Genomic DNA, 16,889 nt, shown 5'->3' with positions numbered 1-16,889 from the left:
CTCCTAGGAGAAGGGTGTATATTTGATTGTAAGTTCCTAGGAGCAGGGTGTATATTAGATTGTAAGGTCCTAGAAGCAGGGTATATTAGATTGTAAGCTCCTAGGAGCAGGGTGTATATATTAGATTGTAAGCTCCTAGGAGCAGGGTGTATATTAGATTCTAAAATCTTAGGAGCAGGGTGTATATATTAGATTGTAAGCACCTAGGAGCAGGGTATATTAGATTGTAAGCTCCTAAGAGCAGGGTGTATATGAGATTGTAAGCTCCTGCCAGCAGGGTGTATATAGGATTGTAAGCTCCTAGAAGCAGGGTATATTAGACTGTAAGCTCCTAGGAGCAGAGTGTATATTAGATTGTAAACTCCTAGGAGCAGGGTATATTAAATTGTAAGCTTCTAGGAGCAGAGTGTATATTAGATTGTACGCTCCTAGGAGCACGGTGTATATATTAGATTGTAAGCTCCTAGGAGCAGGGTGTATATTAGATTGTACGCTCCTAGGAGCAGGGTGTATATTAGATTGTAAGCTCCAAGGAGCAGGGTGTATATTAGACTGTAAGCTCCTAGGAGCAGGGTGTATATTAGATTGTACGCTCCTAGGAGCAGGGTGAATATTAGATTGTAAGCTCCAAGGAGCAGGGTGTATATCAGAATGTAAGCTCCTAGGAGCAGGGTATATATTAGATTGTAAGCTCCTAGGAGCAGGGTGTATATTAGATTGTAAGCTTCAAAGAGCAGGGTGTATATTACATTGTAAGCTCCAAGGAGCAGGTTGTATATTAGTTTGTAAGCTCCTAGGAGCAGGGTGTATATTAGATTGTAAGCTCCAAAGAGCAGGGTGTATATTACATTGCAAGCTCCAAGGAGCAGGGTGTATATTAGATTGTAAGCTATAAGGAGCAGGGTGTATATTAGATTGTAAGCTCCAAGGAGCAGAGTGTATATTAGATTGTAAACTCCTAGGAGCAGTGTGTATATTAGATTGTAAGCTCCAAGGAGCAGGGTGTATATTAGATTGTAAGCACCTAGGAGCAGTGTGTATATTAGTTTGTAAGATCCAAGGAGCAGGGTGTATATTTGATTGTAAGCTCTTAGGAGCAGGGTAAATTAGATTGTAAGCTCCTAGGAGCAGGGTGTATATTAGACTGTTAGCTCCTAGGAGCAGAATGTATATTAGATTCTAAGCTCCTAGGAGCAGGGTTTATATTAGATTGTAAGCTCCTAGGAGCAGGGTGTATATTAGACTGTAAGCTCCTAGGAGCAGGGTGTACATTTGATTGTAAGTTCCTAGGAGCAGGGTGTATATTAGATTGAAAGCTCCTAAGAGCAGGGTGCATATTAGACTGTACGCTCCTAGGAGCAGAGTGTATATTACATTGTAAGCTCCTAGGAGCAGGGTGTATATTAGACTGTAAGCTCCTAAGAGCAGGGTGTATATTGATTGTAAGTTCCTAGGAGCAAGGTGTATATTAGATTGTAAGCTCCTAGGAGCAGGGTATATTAGATTGTAAGCTCCTAGGAGCAGGGTGTATATATTAGATTGTAAGCTCCTATGAGCAGGGTGTATTAGATTGTAAGCTCCTAAGAGCAGGGTGTATATGAGATTGTAAGCTCCTGGGAGCAGGATGTATATATTAGATTGTAAGCTCCTAGGAGCAGGGTATATTAGATTGTAAGCTCCTAAGAGCAGGGTGTATATGAGATTTTAAGCTCCTGGGAGCAGGGTGTATATTGGATTGTAAGCTTCAAGAAGCAGGGTATATTAGACTGTAAGCTCCTAGGAGCAGGTTGTATATTAGTTTGTAAGCTCCTAGGAGCAGGGTGTATATTAGATTGTAAGCTCCAAAGAGCAGGGTGTATATTACATTGCAAGCTCCAAGGAGCAGGGTGTATATTAGATTGTAAGCTATAAGGAGCAGGGTGTATATTAGATTGTAAGCTCCAAGGAGCAGGGTGTATATTAGATTGTAAACTCCTAGGAGCAGTGTGTATATTAGATTGTAAGCTCCAAGGAGCAGGGTGTATATTAGATTGTAAGCACCTAGGAGCAGTGTGTATATTAGATTGTAAGATCCAAGGAGCAGGGTGTATATTTGATTGTAAGCTCTTAGGAGCAGGGTAAATTAGATTGTAAGCTCCTAGGAGCAGGGTGTATATTAGACTGTTAGCTCCTAGGAGCAGAATGTATATTAGATTCTAAGCTCCTAGGAGCAGGGTTTATATTAGATTGTAAGCTCCTAGGAGCAGGGTGTATATTAGACTGTAAGCTCCTAGGAGCAGGGTGTACATTTGATTGTAAGTTCCTAGGAGCAGGGTGTATATTAGATTGAAAGCTCCTAAGAGCATGGTGCATATTAGACTGTACGCTCCTAGGAGCAGAGTGTATATTACATTGTAAGCTCCTAGGAGCAGGGTGTATATTAGACTGTAAGCTCCTAAGAGCAGGGTGTATATTGATTGTAAGTTCCTAGGAGCAGGGTGTATATTAGATTGTAAGCTCCTAGGAGCAGGGTATATTAGATTGTAAGCTCCTAGGAGCAGGGTATATTAGATTGTAAGCTCCTATGAGCAGGGTGTATTAGATTGTAAGCTCCTAAGAGCAGGGTGTATATGAGATTGTAAGCTCCTGGGAGCAGGATGTATATATTAGATTGTAAGCTCCTAGGAGCAGGGTATATTAGATTGTAAGCTCCTAGGAGCAGGGTATATTAGATTGTAAGCTCCTATGAGCAGGGTGTGTTAGATTGTAAGCTCCTAAGAGCAGGGTGTATATGAGATTTTAAGCTCCTGGGAGCAGGGTGTATATTGGATTGTAAGCTTCAAGAAGCAGGGTATATTAGACTGTAAGCTCCTAGGAGCAGAGTGTATATTAGATTGTAAACTCCTAGGAGCAGGGTATATTAGATTGTAAGCTCCTAAGAGCAGGGTGTATATTAGATTGTAAGCTCCTAGGAGCAGAGTGTATATTAGATTGTACGCTCCTAGGAGCACGGTGTATATATTAGATTGTAAGCTCGTAGGAGCAGGGTGTATATTAGATTGTACGCTCCTAGGAGCAGGGTGTATATTAGATTGTAAGCTCCAAGGATCAGGGTGTATATTAGACTGTAAGCTCCTTGGAGCAGGGTGTATATTAGATTGTAGGCTCCAAGGAGCAGGGTGTATATTAGACTGTAAGCTCCTAGGAGCAGGGTATTTATTAGATTGTAAACTCCTAGGAGCAGGGTGTATATTAGATTGCAAGCTCCAAGGAGCAGGGTGTATATTACATTGTAAGCTCCAAGGAGCAGGTTGTATATTAGATTGTAAGCTCCGAAGAGCATAGTGTATATTAGATTGTAAGCTCCTAGGAGCAGGGTGTATATTAGATTGTAAGCTCCAAGGAGCAGGGTGTATATTAGATTATAAGCTCCTAGGAGCAGGGTGTATATTAGATTGTAAGCTCCAAGGAGCAGGGTGTATATTAGATTGTAGACTCCAAGGAGCAGAATGTATTAGATTAAAAAATCCTAGGAGCAGGGTGTATTAGATTGTAAACTCCTAGGAGCAGGGTGTATATTAGATTGTAAGCTCCTAGGAGCATGGTGTATATTAGATTGTAAGCTCCAAGGAGCAGGGTGTATATTAGATTGTAAGCACCTAGGAGCAGTGTGTATATTAGATTGTAAGATACAAGGAGCAGGGTGTATATTTGATTGTAAGCTCTTAGGAGCAGGGTAAATTAGATTGTATGCTTCTAGGAGCAGGGTGTATATTAGACTGTTAGCTCCTAGGAGCAGGGTGTATATTAGATTGTAAGCTCCTAGGAGCAGGGTTTATATTAGATTGTAAGCTACTAGGAGCAGAGTGTATATTAGACTGTAAGCTCCTAGGAGCAGGGTGTACATTTGATTGTAAGTTCCTAGGAGCAGGGTGTATATTAGATTGAAAGCTCCTAAGAGCAGGGTGTATATTAGACTGTGCGCTCCTAGGAGCAGGGTGTATATTACATTGTAAGCTCCTAGGAGCAGGGTGTATATTAGACTGTAAGCTCCTAGGAGCAGGGTGTATATTTGATTGTAAGTTCCTAGGAGCAGGGTGTATATTAGATTGCAAGCTCCTAGGAGCAGGGTATATTAGATTGTAAGCTTCTAGGAGAAGGGTGTATATATTAGATTGTAAGCTCCTAGGAGCAGGGTGTATATTAGATTGTAAGCTCCTAGGAGCAGGGTGTATATATTGGATTGTAAGCTCCTAGGAGCAGGGTATATTAGATTGTAAGCTCCTAAGAGCAGGGTGTATATGAGATTGTAAGCTCCTAGGAGCAGGGTGTATCTTAGATTGTAAGCTCCTAGGAGCAGAGTGTATATTAGATTGTAAGCTCCTAGGAGCAGGGTGTATATTAGATTGTAAGCTCCTAGGAGCAGAGAGTATATTAGATTGTACGCTCCTAGGAGCAGGGTGTATATATTAGATTGTACGCTCCTTGGAGCAGGGTGTGTATTAGATTGTAAGCTCCAAGGAGCAGGGTGTATATTAGACTGTAAGCTCCTAGGAGCAGGGTGTATATTAGATTGTAAGCTCCTAGAAGCAGGGTGTATATTAGATTGTAAGCTCCAAGGAGCAGGGTGTATATTGGACTGTAAGCTCCTAGGAGCAGGGTATATATTAGATTGTAAGCTCCTAGGAGCAGGGTGTACATTAGATTGTAAGCTCCAAGGAGCAGGTTGTATATTAGATTGTAAGCTCCTAGGAACAGGGTGTATATTAGATTGTAAGCTCCTAGGAGCAGGGTGTATATTAGCTTGTAAGCTCCAAGGAGCAGGGTGTATATTAGATTGTAAGCTCCTAGAAGAAGGGTGTATATAAGATTGCAAGCTCCTAGGAGCAGGGTATATATTATATTGTAAACTCCTAGGAGCAGGGTGTATATTAGATTGTAAGCTCCAAGGAGCAGGGTGTATAATAGATTGTAAGCACCTAGAAGCAGGGTATATATTAGATTGTAAGCTCCTAGGAGCACGGTGTAGATTAGATTGTAAGCTCCAAGAAACAGGGTGTATATAAGATTGTAAGCTCCTAGGAGCAGGGTGTATATTAGATTGTAAGCTCCTAGAAAAAGGGTGTATATAAGATTGTAAGCTCCTAGGAGCAGGGTATATATTAGATTGTAAGCTCCTAGGAGCAGGGTGTATATTAGATTGTAAGCTCCTAGGAGCAGGGTGTATATAAGATAGTAAGCTCCTAGGAGCAGGGTGTATGTTAGATTGTAAGCTCATAGGAGCAGGGGGCACATTAGATTGTAAGCTCCTAAGAGCAGGGTGTATATTAGATTGTAGGCTCCTAGGAGCAGGGTATATTAGATTGTAAGCTCCTAGGAGCAGGGTGTATATTAGATTGTAAGCTCCTAGGAGCAGGGTGTATATTAGATTGTAAGCTCCTAGGAGCTTGGCGTATATTAGATTGTAAGCTCCAAGGAGCAGGGTGTATATTAGATTATAAGCTCCTAGGAGCAGGATGTATATTAGATTGTAAGCTCCTAGGAGCAGGGTGTATATTAGATTGTAAGCTCCTAGGAGCTTGGTGTATATTAGATTGTAAGCTTCAATGAGCAGGGTCTATATTAGATTGTAAGCTCCTAGGAGCAGGATGTATATTAGATTGTAAGCTCCTAGGAGCAGGGTGTATATTAGATTGCAAGTGTGACGCCCATGAGACTGGGGTACCCAGCACCGGATCGGGGGTCTATTTCTTGAGGGGATGTCACGGGTGACTCGACCCGGGCTGTGGTCTCAGGCGATGCACAGTGCAATAGGGGGTATTTACAGGGGATAAATAAAAGTTTATAAGAGTTATTTGTGACGCCACCCGGAATAAATGTGGCTATTTATGGCCACCGCTGCCAGTAGCTGGCCGGGGATGATGATGTGGGGCAGCTGAGGTGGAAAGCCCTTTCCGGGTAGGGCTGTGGGTCCCAGGCAGGTGAGGTAAAAGTCAATGGTGGTTATAGATAATGGTATTGTGAGGAGACTTTAGGGGCGCAGACACTTACATGATCAGCAATAGGTTTTCTCAGCTTCAATGGTCCCAATCCTGGATAGGTGGCTACTGCCCAAATGAGAGACTGAGGCACAGGCAACGTTTAACCGGTTTACTTCAACAAAAAACTGCATAACAACAAGTCCCGTCAACAGAGTCTGTATAAGGAGGACTAAGTTACTCTGCCCTGCCAGGTCCTTGGCCTCCTTCTTTGCGCTGTCTGTGTGTGGCCTGCTGCTGTGTGTGAACTGGCTGCTGGCCCAAACTGTCCCTCTCGGGTCCTAATTCAACAGGCAACTTGAGTCCTTTTCCTCTGCTTACCCCTTCCGGGAGTACCGCTGAACTCTCTGGATGCTGCTGTGTCTGACCCTGGTGAAGCTTGAATCGCCTTCACTTCTCCTGGTTGCTGTATTGTGTGAAACTAATGCAGCCACGGATCCGGTGTCCGTATTTGCGCCTTTTCAGGGGTAGAGATTAATGGCTACCCGGTTCCTATAATGTTCCTCCTCTCTGTCTCCTCTTCCTCAGACCAATGGCTTGGGCCTGGAAATTGTCAGTCTCTCCTAAGTACCTCAGAGCAGTTTCTCTGTGACTGCTCCTTTGAGCGTCCCGGCTCCAACTCAAAAACTAAACTGTCAATTTTACCTCAGATCAGAATATCTCTAGGGGAATCTCTCTAGCTCCCCCTTCTGGCCAGAGGTGGTAGTGCGGTGTCTGCTCTACTGCTTGTATTGAGTAACTAATGATGGTTTTATTGTGGCTAATACCCCTAGAGTTACCACACAAGCTCCTAGGAGCAGGGTGTATATTAGATTGTAAACTCCTAGGAGCATGGTGTAAATTAGATTGTAAGCTCCTAGGAGCAGGATGTATATTAGATTGTAAGCTCCTAGGAGCAGGGTGTATATTAGATTGTAAGCTCCTAGAAGCAGAGTGTATTAGATTTTAAGCTCCTAGGAGCAGGGTGTATATTAGATTGTAAGTTTCAATGAGCAGGGTGTATATTAGATTGTAAGCTCCTAGGAGCAGGGTGTATATTAGATTGTAAGCTCCTAGAAGCAGGGTGTATTAGATTTTAAGCTCCTAAGAGCAGGATGTATATTAGCTTGTAAGCTTCAATGAGCAGTGTGTATATTAGATTGTAAGCTTCTAGGAGCAGGGTGTAAATTAGATTGTAAGCTCCAAGGAGCAGGGGGTACATTAGATTGTTAGCTCCTAGGAGCAGGGTGTATATTAGATTGTAAGCTCCTAGAAGCAGGGTGTATTAGATTGTAAGTTCCTAGGAGCAGGGTATATTAGTTTGTAAGCTCCTATGAGCAGGGTGTATAATAGATTGTAAGCACCTAGGAGCAGGATATATAATAGATTGTAAGCTCTTAGGAGCAGGGTGTATATTAGATTGTAAGCTCCAAGGAGCAGGGTGTATATAAGATTGTAAGCTCATAGGAGCAGGCTGTATATAAGATTGTAAGTTCCAAGGAGCAGGGTGTATATTAGATTGTAAGCACCTAGGAGCAGGGGGTACATTAGATTGTAAGCTCTGTTATGATACGGAACCATGGAAGACCACCACAAATCATTGGCAAAAGGTGACAAGAGCATTGGCAACTAATCTGGCCGCCATCCCCTTACTAACCATCACAACTAGAAGTAGCCGAGGGGGGAACTAACATCCTGTGCACCGCGAACCCAGCCGGAGAAGTAACTATCCTAAAGGTAGGAAAGATGAATAACTCTCTGCCTCAGAAAATAGACAAGAATAGCTAGCCCCCCCACATTAAAAGACTGCGGTGATATAGGAAAAACACAATACACAGGTAGGTGACAGGATTAGCCAAAGGTGAGGCCCCCGCTGACTAAAATAGGAAAGGACAGGAAAGGGACTGATGGTGGCCAGAGAAAAACCCTGCAAAATACCAACTTCCTAATAGTACAAAAAGGCGCCCAGATTGCATGATCTGAACTCTGTCCTATACCAGGTGCCCTTGTCATACCAATGAACAGAAAACAAGAACCATAACAAATTCAACAAGCCACAAACACATGGACTCAAAGGAGCTATACTACACACAGAACTGCAGGGAGTTCCCCAACAAATCACTGAGGGGGGAAATCCCTGCATGCAAATAAACTGAAAACAACCACAGCAAAAGACAAACCCAGATAAGCAAAAGAACCGGACAATAAATAAAGAGCAAGCACTTATCTGGGATAGATGTGGTGTAGAGCAGGATGAAGCAGGCTGGAGATACAAAGAACAACTGACATCCGGCAACAGCCTGCAATCAGACCAGGATTTAAATAAGCAGAGAATTAACAAAGGAAACACCCATTGCACAACACACCTGGTCCAAGTCCAAACCATTCCTGGCCACCAGAGGGAGCCTCCCAGCAGCCAAAACATAACTAACATTTACAACAGTGCCCCCCCTTGAGGAGGGGTCACCGAACCCTCACCCATGCCACCTGGTCGCTCGGGATGAGCATGATGGAAGGCGCGAACCAACCTGTCTGCATGAATGTCAGAAGCCACAACCCAAGAGTTATCCTCCTGCCCATAACCCTTCCATTTCACAAGATACTGAAGCTGACACCTGCTGCGATGAGAATCCAGAATTTTTTCAACCTCATACTCCAGATCCCCTTGTACCAAAACAGGGTCAGGAGGTGCTGCTGCAGGAACTGCTGGCTCCACATGTTTCTTCAAGGACTTATGGAAGACATTGTGAATCTTAAATGACGCAGGCAGAGTCAAACGGAAAGATACAGGGTTAATAATCTCTGAAATCTTATAAGGCCCAATAAATCTGGGCTTAAATTTAGGAGATGGAACTGTCATAGGAATATTTTTAGAGGACAACCACACCATGTCCCCTACTTTAAACCGGGTACCAACAGTCTGACGCCGATTGTCAAACTTTTGGGCAGTTTCTTGGGACTGAAACAATTTATCCACTACCTGCCCCCAAATCTGCTACATTGTGTTGACCACTGAATCCACCCCCGGACAGTCAGACGCCTCAAGCTGCCCTGAGAGGAACCTAGGATGATACCCAAAATTGCAGAAAAAGGGGGACACCAATGTGGTAGAGCTAGCTCTATTGTTAAGGGCAAATTCAGCCAAAGGCAAAAACGATACCCAGTCATCCTGATCCGCAGAAACAAAACACCGTAAATAGGTCTCCATGGTCTGGTTAGTCCTTTCAGTCTGACCGTTGGTCTGAGGATGAAACGCCGAGGAGAAAGACAGCTGAACACCCAATTTGGAGCAAAAAATCCTCCAAAACCTGGATACAAACTGCACCCCTCTGTCAGAAACAATGTTTTCGGGAATACCATGCAAACGAACAACATGTTGGAAAAACAAAGGCACCAACTCTGATGACGACGGCAACTTAGATAAGGGAACCAAGTGTACCATCTTGGAGAATCTGTCACAGATCACCCAAATCACAGTCATTTTCTGAGAGACGGGAAGCTCTGAAATAAAATCCATAGAGATGTGCGTCCAATGTTTCTTATGTACAGGCAAAGGCAATAATAGCCCACTAGAACGTGAGCAACAGGGCTTGGACCTAGAACAAACTCCACACGACTGCACAAAACGATGGACATCTCGGGACAGGGAAGGCCACCAATAAGAACGTCTCACAAGATCCCGAGTACCAAAAATGCCAGGATGACCCGCAAAAACAGAGCAATGAACCTCAGAGACAACTCTGTCTCTCCATTGGTCTGGGACAAACAGTTTCCCTGTAGGACATCTCTCAGGTTTATCCCCCTGAAATTCCGCCAGTGCCAACCGCAGAACAGGCGAAATAGCCAAGAAAACTACACCATCATTCAGGATAGTAGATGGTTCGACAACATCCAAAGAGTCAGTGCAGAAACTCCTGAAAAGGGCATCGGCCTTAACATTCTTGGTGCCCGGCAAAAAAGAGACCCCAAAATTAAACCGGGTAAAAAACAAAGCCCACCTGGCCTGCCGAGGATTCAACCTCTTGGCCGATTCCAGATAGATGAGATTCTTGTGGTCCGTAAGCACCACAACTTGATGCCTAGCCCCCTCCAACCAATGCCTCCACTCTTCAAATGCCCACTTCATAGCCAATAATTCCCGGTGCCCCACATCATATATCCGTTCAGAAGGAGCAAACTTCCGAGAGAAAAATGTCACAGGGCTTAAGTTTACCTGAAGTAGCTTCTCGTTAAAACAGAACAGCACCTGCTCCAATCTCTGAGGCATCGATCTCAACTTGAAATGGGCGAGACACATCAGGTTGCTGCAGAACTGGGGCAGAAGTGAATCTCCTTTTAAGCTCCTGGAAGGCCACAATTGCCTCAGGGGTCCAATGCTCAGCATCAGCTCCCTTCTTTGTCAAATCTGTCAGAGGTTTGACAATGGCAGAAAAATTGGCTATAAATTTACGGTAAAAATTAGCAAACCCCAAAAACCGCTGCAGGGATTTTAGAGAAGTCGGTTGCACCCAGTCGTAAATAGCCTGAACCTTAACCGGGTCCATTTCGATAGCAGAGGGAGACAGGATGAAGCCCAAAAAGGAAATCCTTTGCACCCCAAAGAGGCACTTTGACCCCTTAACGTACATTGCATTATCCTTAAGTATCTGAAAATCATCCCGTACTTGCCCAACATGAGAGTCCCAATCATCAGAAAAAATCAAGATGTCATCCAAATACACAATCAAAAATTTACCAATAAGGTCCCGAAAAATATCATTCATGAAGGACTGGAAGACGGAGGGTGCATTAGTGAGCCCAAAAGGCATCTCTAGGTACTCAAAATGCCCCTCATAAGTATTAAAAGCCATCTTCCATTCATCACCCTCCTTAATACGGATGAGATTATACGCGCCCTTGAGATCCAGTTTCGTAAACCATTTGGCACTCTTCACTCTAGAGAACAGATCAGACATCAGAGGTAAAGGGTACTGATATTTGACCGTAATTTTATTAAGAAGACGGTAATCAATACAAGGCCTCAACGAACCATATCTCTTAGCAACAAAGAAGAAGCTGGCACCCAAAGGAGAAGATGAGGGCCAAAAGTTCCCCTTCTCCAATGATTCCCTGATGTATGACTGCATGGCATCATGATCGGGCACAGACAAGTTGAAAATCCGCCCCTTGGGAAATTTACAACCGGGCACCAACTCAATGGCACAGTCACAGTCCCGGTGTGGGGGCAGAGAATCAGATGCCTGGTCATTAAATATATCACGGAAATCAGACAAGAAGGCCGGAACATCAACTGCCTGAGCAGACGTGGATGACACGGAAAGGTCCTGATGCACACCTTGACAACCCCAACTAGCTACTGACAAGGATCTCCAGTCAAGAACCGGATTATGGGTCTGCAACCACGGAAATCCCAGTACCAAGGTATCCTGTAGATTATGCAATACTAAAAATGTACAAGTTTCCTGATGCGCTGGTGCAACTCTCATAGGCACCTGGGTCCAAAATTGGGGTTTATGTTCTGCCAAAGGGGTAGCATCAATGCCCCTTAAAGGAATAGGAGTTTGCAAAGGAACCATGGGGAAACCACAATCCCTAGCAAACCCAAAATCCATCAAATTGAGCGCTGCCCCTGAGTCCAAAAAGGCAAACGCAGAAAAGGAAGACAATGAGCAAATCAATGTGACAGACAAAAGAAACTTTGGTTGCAAAGAATCCACAGTAACAGAAGTAGCCAATCTCCTTTTACATTTCGGGCAGACAGAGATGTTATGAGAAGCAACTCCACAATAGAAACACAGTCTATTCTTCCATCTGAACCTCTGCCGACTAGCATTAGAAAGGACCCTATCACACTTCATAGGCTCCAAAGGCTGTTCCACAGGCACAAAACCAGCAGGTATCTTCCTGCGCTCACGTAAACGCCTATCAATATGAATGGCCAAGGTCATAGAGGCATCAAGACCAGAAGGGACGGGAAATCCTACCATTACATCCTTCACAGAATCAGCAACTCATTTCCGAAAAAGAGCCGCAAGCGCATCATCATTCCATTTGGTAAGGACCGCCCACTTTCGAAATTTCTGACAAAACGTTTCTGCAGAATCCAAACCCTGAGTTAAGGACAACAAGGATTTTTCTGCTTGGTCCACAATATTGGGTTCGTCATATAATAAACCCAAGACCTGAAAAAAGGAGTCCACATCACTGAGAATCGGATCATCAGACGCTAAAGAGAAGGCCTAGTCCTGAGGGTCACCACGCAGCAAGGAGATGACAATCTTAACCTGCTGTACGGGATTCCCTGAAGACTTAGGGCGCAGGTCAAAAAATAATTTACAATTATTTTTGAAGCTCAAAAATCTCGACCTACCTCCCGAAAAAAATTCAGGAACAGGAATCTTAGGCTCTGCAAGGGGAGTCTGAGCAAGATAAGACTCTATACGATAAACATTAGCATCAAGATGAGCAACACGCTCATCTAATTCATCCATGCTAGAAAAATAAATCTTCCACAGAACCCAAAGAAGAAGAGGAAAAACACCAAAAAAGAAAAAAAAAAAAATTTTCTCAGCAGCTTCTTCTTTTTTTTTCTTTTCCTTCTTAAGAGTACTCTTTAAATTTGCTGGCCGGATGTACTGTTATGATACGGAACCATGGAAGACCACCACAAATCATTGGCAAAAGGTGACAAGAGCATTGGCAACTAATCTGGCCGCCATCCCCTTACTAACCATCACAACTAGAAGTAGCCGAGGGGTGAACTAACATCCTGTGCACCGCGAACCCAGCCGGAGAACTAACTATCCTAAAGGTAGGAAAGATGAATAACTCTCTGCCTCAGAAAATAGAAGAGAATAGCAAGCCCCCCACATTCAAAGACTGCGGTGATATAGGAAAAACACAATACACAGGTAGATGACAGGATTAGCCAAAGGTGAGGCCCCCGCTGACTAAAATAGGAAAGGACAGGAAAGGGACTGATGGTGGCCAGAGAAAACGCCTGCAAAATACCAACTTCCTAATAGCACAAAAAGGCCCCCAGATCGCACGATCTGAACTCCATCCTATACCAGGTGCCCTTGTCATACCAATTAACAGAAAACAAGAATCATAACAAATTAAACAAGCCACAAACACATGGACTCAAAGGAGCTATACTCCACACAGAACTGCAGGGAGTTCCTCAACAATCCACTGAGGGGGAAAATCCCTGCATGCAAATAAACTGAAAACAACCACAACAAATGACAAACCCAGATAAGCAAAAGAACCAGACAATAAATAAAGAGCAAGCACTTATCTGGGATAGATGTGGTGTAGAGCAGGATGAAGCAGGCTGGAGGTACAAAGAACAACTGACATCCGGCAAAAGCCTGCAATCAGACCAGGATTTAAATAAGCAGAGAGTTAACAAAGGAAACACCCAATGCACAACACACCTGATCCAAGTACAAACCATTTCTGGCCACCAGAGGGAGCCTCCCAGCAGCCAAAACATAACTAACATTCACAACAAAGCTCCTAGGAGCAGGGTGTATATAGGATTGTAAACTCCTGGGAGCAGGGTGTATATTAGATTGTAAGCTCCTAGGAGCAGGGTGTATATTAGATTGAAAGCTCCTAGGAGTAGGGTGTATTAGATTGTAAGCTCCTAGGAGCAGAATGTATTAGATTGTAAGTTCCTAGGAGCAGGGTCTATTAGATTGTAAGCTCCTAGGAGCATGGTGTATAATAGATTGTAAGCATCTAGGAGCAGGGTGTATAAGAGATTGTAAGCACCTAGGAGCAGGATATATAATAGATTGTAAGCTCCTAGGAGCAGGGTGTAAATTAGATTGTAAGCTCCAAGGAGCAGAGTGTATATAAGATTGTAAGCTCCTAGGAGCAGGGTGTATATTAGATTGTAAGCTCCTAGAAGCAGGGTGTAAATAAGATTGTAAGTTACTAGGAGCAGGGTGTATATAAGATTGTAAGCTCCTAGGAGCAGGGTGTATATTGGATTGTAAGCTCCTAGAAGCAGGGTGTATATTGGATTGTAAGCTCCTAGAAGCAGGGTGTATATAAGATTGTAAGTTACTAGGAGCAGGGTATATATTAGATTGTAAGCTCCTAGGAGCAGAGTGTATATTAGATTGTAAGCTCCTAGGAGCAGGGGGTACATTAGATTGTAAGCTCCTAGGAGCAGGGTGTACATTAGATTGTAAGCTCCTAGGAGCAGGATGTATAATAGATTGTAAACTCCTAGGAGCAGGGTGTATATTAGATTGTAAGCTCCAAGAAGCAGGGTGTATATTAGATTGTAAGCTCCTAGGAGCAGGGTGTATATCAGATTGTAAGCTCCTAGAAGCAGGGTGTATATAAGATTGTAAGTTACTGAGAGCAGGGTATATATTAGATTGTAAGCTCCTAGGAGCAGGGTGTATATTCGATTGTGGGCTCCTAGGAGCAAGGTGTATATAAGATTGTAAGCTCCTAGGACCAGGGTGTATATTAGATTGTAAGCTCCTAGGAGCAGGGGGTACATTAGATTATAAGCTCCTGGGAGCAGGGTGTATATTAGATTGTAAGCTCCTAGGAGCAGGGTGTATAATAGATTGTAAGCTCCTAGGAGCAGGGTGTATATTAAAGTGTAAGCTCCTAGGAGCATGGTGTATATTAGATTGTAAGCTCCAAGCAGCAGGGTGTATATTAGATTGTAAGCTCCTAGGAGCAGGGTGTATATTAGATTGTAAGCTCCTAAGAGCAGGGTGTATAATAGATTGTAAGCACCTAGGAGCAGGATATATAATAGATTGTAAGCTCCTAGAAGCAGGGTGTATATAAGATTGTAAGTTACTAGGAGCAGGGTATATATTAGATTGTAAGCTCCTAGGAGCATGGTGTATATTAGATTGTAAGCTCCTAGGAGCAGGGTGTATATTAGATTGTAGGCTCCTAGGAGCAAGGTGTATATAAGATTGTAAGTTCCTAGGAGCAGGGTGTATATTAGATTGTAAGCTCCTAGGAGCAGGGTGTATATTAGATTGTGGGCTCCTAGGAGCAAGGTGTATATAAGATTGTAAGTTCCTAGGAGCAGGGTGTATATTAGATTGTAAGCTCCTAGGAGCAGGAGGTACATTAGATTGTAAGCTCCTAGGAGCAGGATGTATATTAAATTGTAAGCTCCTAGGAGCAGGGTGTATATTAGATTGTAAGCTCCTAGGAGCAGGGTGTATATTAAATTGTAAGCTCCTAGGAGCATGGTGTATATTAGATTGTAAGCTCCAAGGAGCAGGGTGTATATTAAATTGTAAGCTCTTAGGAGCAGGGTGTATATTAGATTGTAAGCTCCTAGGAGCAGGGTGTATAATAGATTGTAAGCACCTAGGAGTAGGATATATAATAGATTGTAAGCTCCTAGGAGCAGGGTGTAAATTAGATTGTAAGCTCCTAGGAGCAGGGTGTATATTAGATTGTAAGCTCCAATGAGCAGGGTGTATATTAGATTGTAAGCTCCTAGGAGCAGGGTGTATTAGATTGTAAGCTCCTAGGAGCAGAATGTATTAGATTGTAAGTTCCAAGGAGCAGGGTATATTAGATTGTAAGCTCCTCGGAGCAGGGTGTATAATAGATTGTAAGCACCTAGGAGCAGGATATATAATAGATTGTAAGCTCCTAGGGGCAGGGTGTATATTAGATTGTAAGCTCCAAGGAGCAGGATGTATATAAGATTGTAAGCTCCTAGGAGCAGGGTGTATATTAGATTGTAAGCTAGAAGGAACAGGGTGTATATAAGATTGTAAGCTCCTAGGAGCAGGGTGTATATTAGATTGTAGGCTCCTAGGATCAAGGTGTATATAAGATTGTAAGCTCCTAGGAGCAGGGTGTATATTAGATTGTAAGCTCCTAAGAGCAGGGGGTACATTAGATTGTAAGCTCCTAGGAGCAGGGTGTATATTAGATTGTAAGCTCCTAAGAGCAGGATGTATAATAGATTGTAAGCTCCTAGGAGCAGGGTGTATATTAAATTTTAAGCTCCTAGGAGCATGGTGTATATTAGATTGTAAGCTCCAAGGAGCAGGGTGTATATTAGATTGTAAGCTCCAAGGAGCATGGTGTATATTAGATTGTAAGCTCCTAGGAGCAGGGTGTATATTAGATTGTAAGCTCCAAGGAGCAGGGTGTATATAAGATTGTAAGCTCCTAGGAGCAGGGTGTATATTAGATTGTAAGCTCCTAGAATCAGGGTGTATATAAGATTGTAAGTTACTAGGAGCAGGGTATATATTAGACTGTAAGCTCCTAGGAGCATGGTGTATATTAGATTGTAAGCTCCAAGGAGCAGGGTGTATATTAGATTGTAAGCTCCAATGAGCAGGGTGTATATTAGATTGTAAGCTCCTAGGAGCAGGGTGTATATTAGATTGTAAGCTCCTAGGAGCAGGGTGTATAAAAAATTGTAAGCTCCTAGGAGGAGGGTGTATTAGATTGTAAGCTCCAAAGAGCAGGGTGTATATTAGATTGTAAGCTCCAAGGAGCAGGGTGTATATTAGATTGTAAGCTCCTAGGAGCAGGGTGTATATTAGATTTTAAGCTCCTAGGAGCAGGGTGTATATTAGATTGTAAGCTCCAAGGAGCAGGGTGTATATAAGATTGTAAGCTCCTAGGAGCAGGGTGTATATTAGATTGTAAGCTCCAAGGAGCAGGGTGTATATAAGATTGTAAGCTCCTAGGAGCAGGGTGTATATTAGATTGTAAGCTCCTAGAATCAGGGTGTATATAAGATTGTAAGTTACTAGGAGCAGGGTATATATTAGACTGTAAGCTCCTAGGAGCATGGTGTATATTAGATTGTAAGCTCCAAGGAGCAGGGTGTATATTAGATTGTAAGCTCCTAGAAGCAGGGTGTATATT

This window comes from Anomaloglossus baeobatrachus, chromosome 11 (genome assembly GCF_048569485.1).
Source record: "Anomaloglossus baeobatrachus isolate aAnoBae1 chromosome 11, aAnoBae1.hap1, whole genome shotgun sequence".
NCBI classification, from domain to species: Eukaryota; Metazoa; Chordata; class Amphibia; order Anura; family Aromobatidae; genus Anomaloglossus; species Anomaloglossus baeobatrachus.
The sequence above is the reverse complement of the archived record's forward strand: the minus strand, read 5'-3'. Positions refer to the sequence as shown.